At 42.4% G+C, this 5,066-nt stretch overlaps 1 non-coding gene across 1 annotated transcript; it reads left to right on the forward strand.

Annotated features, from left to right (window-relative positions):
* The first annotated feature begins 759 nt into the window (after window positions 1–759).
* Window positions 760–831, forward strand: TRNAY-AUA (transfer RNA tyrosine (anticodon AUA)). The gene has a single exon. It is a non-coding gene; the product is annotated as a tRNA-Tyr (tRNA).
* Window positions 832–5,066: the final 4,235 nt, after the last annotated feature.

The raw sequence follows: 5,066 nt of genomic DNA on the forward strand, positions 1-5,066 counted from the left end.
CGTAATGAGCTTTGTGGATGCATAATAGATATACCAGTCTATGTCAGATAAGCACAGTTCACAAAACACTGGAATCTGGGAGTCATAAATATTTTCCAAATCGTTTGTTAACTGGGGAAAGAAAATGCACCAAATACAAAATCTGATGTGTGACTTTTTTCCTGTATAATTTCCTCAACATAGAAAACTTCCAAAGGATGTGGTTAAATAAAAGGCAGTTGCAACTGCGTCTGGAGTCAGACCTGGGCTCCCACTGCATACTGACCTCTCGTAAGCAGTGTGACCTTGAACACAGGACTTCTCCCCCTGTGCCTCAGTTTTCTCACATATCTAGTGGGTTCACAGGTTTGTCTGTCTGACAGAACAGTTGCAAGAATTAAATAAGATTCCCAGGTGGCAAAGATTCCCAGTGGAAAGAACCGACCCGCCAATGCAGGAGACCCAGGAGATGCAGGTTTGATCTCTCGGTCAGGAAGATCCCCTGGAGGAGGAAATGGCAACCCCCTTCAGTATTCTTGCCTGGAGAATCTCATGGACAGAGGAGCCTGGCGGGCTATAATCCATAGGGTTGCAAAGAATGGAACACAACCAAAGGGCTTCATATATAATACAGTGTTCAGTGTGTAGTGAAATCTGTTAGTTATTATTATCAGTACATTACTGAACCAGAAAGGACAGAGAGATCTTTTAAACCACACTCTTAACCAGAATGTGGCAGAACAGAGGAGTAGTTCAGAGCAAGCACCCTGCTCAAGGGCTTCCCTGCTGGCTCAGACGGTAAAGTGTCTGCCCATAATGCGGGAGACCCAGGTTCGATTCCTGGGTGGGGAAGATCCCCTGGAGAAGGAAGTGGAAGTCCAATCCAGCACTCTTGCCTGGAAAATCCCATGGATGGGGGAGCCTGGTAGGCAACAGTCCATGGGGTCGCAAAGGGTCGGACAGGACTGAGTGACTTCACTTTCACTTTCAACCTGATCATACTGAGTTCAGCACTCACTGTTGCTGCTGCTGCTAAGTCGCTTCAGTCGTGTCTGACTCTGTGCGACCCAATAGACGGCAGCTCACCAGGCTTCCCCGTCCCTGGGATTCTCCAGGCAAGAACACTGGAGTGGGTTGCCATCTCCTTCTCCAATACATGAAAGTGAAAAGTCAAAGTGAAGTCGTTCAGTCGTGTTTGACTCTTAGTGACCCCATGGACTGCAGCCCACCAGGCTCCCCCATCCATGGGATTTTCCAGGCAAGAGTACTGGAGTGGGGTGCTATTGCCTTCTCCATCAACACTCACTAACCCAATCCAAACACAACTGAGCCTAACTCCAGGTAACTAATCTGGTTGCATGATCTTGGCAAATTACCTAACCTCTCTCTGATGCAGTTTTCTAATTAGTAAAGCTAGGACAATGACAGTATTTGTTCTGAGGTTATAAGAATTAAATGTGTAAATCAGTCTAAAGTGCTTACAACAGTTCCAGCACATGAAACATTAGCTTTTATTATTCACTCAACATCCGCATGTTTTACTACGGTTCAATATCTGATAACATCATTAGGATGAATACCTGTGTTATACTTCTAGACTCATGGATCCCTTAAGAAATTGCCATGAAAATGAGCAACATTTAGAAAATTCTCTTCTGGGGAGAAGTCTGGAATCTTCAGAACTCAGACCTGCAAGTAAGAGCAACAAATGTCTGAGTGCTCACTAAGGTGGCCTGGGTTTTCATGTGGGCTCACGATTCCTGCTTTCTTCTTCTTGTGAGATGTCACATGTGCTCAGAAACCTTTGAGAGGCTTTGCTTAGTGAGCTACAGCGCTTCTTTTCTCTGCTATCTTTAATACTCAGCAAGATTAAAATATCAACCCAGTACTCCATAAAACCTGTAAAGCGTGGGTTATTTCCAACCACAGTGTTTGGACTCATTCCAGTAAATCAGCACCACAAAGCACATGCTTGCTTACGATGTAAACCAAGAAGGAAGCATATAGTATTTGTTTTGACAAGTTTGGCCCCACGGTGTTTGAGAATATGCTACTCTTGCTGTCTCAACCTTGGAGACTGGAACTATTATTAATGTAATAGTAGAAATCAGCTCTGCATGCAAAGACCCTTGGTAGCTTTTCACTGCCTGGAGGATGATGTCTGTCTTAATCAAGTATTGAAGAATTCCTGTCTATTAGCTCAATTTCTCCTCCTCCCTGCAGCAAAATTTTCTACAATGTCTATAACCTTTTCCTGACAAAGGGACTGTAAAAAAAAAAATGAACATTTGACAAATTAGTTTGGGAAACCCATATTCTATGTTTCTCTGTTATGTCATTGTGCTTTAACATGTTGAAGGCTCTGAAAAGTCCTGCATCAAACAAACTGACTTGAATTCATTTAACTCAAACTTTCCATACCTTTTGAACATCAACCAATTGGACAGACATTGTGTTCAAAGAAAACTTCATTTCATGAGACTGATTTATTTTCTGTCAAATGACACCTGTACACCCCCATGTGCTATCTGTGTGTGGACATGAGCATGCATGGGCATACTCATGTTTTCTGAAGTTGACCACCTCCATAGCCACCAGGAATGCCCATCTCCAACAACAAGAAAATGTGCTTTACCATCTCCTTAGGAAGAGCCCTGTCATGTCTAAGCTGACAACGCCTTTTGCCCTGGGGAAGATATGTTTGGCCCCTGCCTATATATGTCACCTGCCATTTACATCTGGTATCACACCACTTGCCATCTTTTATTGGAGAAGGCGATGGCACCCCACTCCAGTACTCTTGCCTGGAAAATCCCATGGACAGAGAGCCTGGTAGGCTGCGGTCCATGGGGTCGCGAAGAGTCAGACACGACTGAGCGACTTCCCTTTCACTTTTCACTTTCATGCATTGGAGAAGGCAATGGCAACCCACTCCAGTGTTCTTGCCTGGAGAATCCCAGGGACGGGGGAGCCTGGTGGGCTGCCATCTATGGGGTCACACAGAGTTAGACACGACTGAAGTGACTTAGCAGCAGCAGCCATCTTTTATAAATCCAAGTTGGGAATATAAGTTTCTTGAAATCATCAGTTACTGTTTAGTAAAAAAAAAAAAAAAAAGTAACCCACTCCAGTATTCTTGCCTGGAGAATCCCATCAACAGGCAAGCCTGCTGGGGTTGCAAAGAGTTGGACAGGACCGACGTGACTTTGCACACACACACACACACACACACACACACACACATTGACTTTATAGTGAAGCAGATGAATGCAGCGTCACAGCCCAATTCTGTTTTTGGTGGTAGAGCTTCAGACAAGCCTTTCGTCTCAGAGTCCCACTGTCACCCTTGGAATAGCGTCTGTGGATTCACTACCAGGACAAAGTAAGACTTTGTGTGAATATCCCGAGGACACTCCACAAATATCATCACTCTGAGGACTGTCTCCTTCCCATGATCCCCAGCGTTGGGCCTTTATAGTCACATAGTCACAGGACAATTTTACTCATTGGTTTAATTAACGTAATGATACTGTTTGCTCTCTGGAAAGTTTTTCAGCTTCTGTCATCCCATCTGTAATGTATCAAGCAATAGGCATAGGCACTCTGGAGATCAGAACGTGCAAAGCATGTTGCAGGGACGAGACAAGAGCTGTGTGTAGGGAGAGGGCCTGGGGAGGTGGCACCGGGCTGCCCAGGGCTTTGGGAACTGAGCCCTGCCCCACTCTGCAGCGCATTTGGCTGCTGGTCTGCCTGAGAGTCTTGAAAATAGCATACACTCTCCTGTGTTCTGCACTGTTTCTGCTTCTTGATCTAAAGTGCCTGAAGACCATGCCAATTTGCTCTTACCCCCATCAGGCAAAGGGAATGACGGTGGAAGCTAAAAGGGATAGCATGCCTTGTCATTTTAATAGCTCAAATACCTCTTTTCCCCCGATGCAGAATCTTCGTGAGAAAACAGTGGCCCTCATTAATGCCTTGCATACAGACTCCTCATTGTTTTTACTTGTGCGATTTCTTTGCACTTGGATATAGAAGCAATAAATTTCCAGGGAAATGAAACTCACTTATCAGATTACCCAGCATCAAGTTTCATATTAGGAACGAAAAAATCAGTCTAACTGAACTCAATATAGCTGTAAACCAATATATGTAAGCCGTATCAGAGATTAAGCCTTCGTCATTGCATTTATAAGCTTCCCGTTTCAGTCTAGAAGGAATAACAATTTTCCTAGCTATTATTTAATAATGCAAAATAGTCCTTAAAACAATAAATTGAATCAATTCAGGTAATATTCAAAAGATCAAATATTCTCTGAGAAAAAAAGGGTGACGAGCACATTTTCCCTTTTAAAATATATGTTAGTTTCCTAAGTTTTGAAGACAATATTTTTTTTTATCCTTTGGGTGATGCTATCAGACTTACTGCAAATCAGTTTATGAGGCAATTTAAAGTTTCTTATGTAGCAAAAAGCATCATACTTCAATGTCTTTATTAAAATTTGAGACCAAGTTCTAACCAATTTTAACATTTTTTCAACAAAATGCTGTTTTATTTTAATTTTTAAAATGTTAATAAAGTGCTTTGCTTTTAAAGCAGCAGCAATAACCACAAATGAATATACTTTTAACATGACTGTGCTGGTTAGCAGAAGGAAGAATGCATGAGATGCACTGTAATTATCGGTATCTCTATTTTATGCTTGGGTTTTTAGAAACACAGGCATACAAATACAAACACACAATTAAATGTATGTATAAGTTACTGCATATACTATGTATGCTTAAAATTCTAATTAAAGCAGTTAGCTATGACTCTCATTTAGCAGCATGTGAAATGAGTAATTACACTTGCTAAAAAGAAGCTAGCAAACAACTGTGAAAGAGCAAGCAACCCATGGATCCTCAACCTTCTAACCAGAGAGAAGTTGCTGGGGAGAACAATCAGAAAGTGAAAACTGAATCTGGTTCCTTACCGAAGCTCCCTCTCCAAGTGCGCCGTGATGTATTGTTGTAAGCAATGTTATTTTTAATTTACAGTGCCAGAGAGACAGCGTCCTCTTTGTGAAATGCACACGCCTGCAGATTTA

Source organism: Capricornis sumatraensis, chromosome 19 (assembly GCF_032405125.1).
Source record: "Capricornis sumatraensis isolate serow.1 chromosome 19, serow.2, whole genome shotgun sequence".
NCBI lineage: Eukaryota > Metazoa > Chordata > Mammalia > Artiodactyla > Bovidae > Capricornis > Capricornis sumatraensis.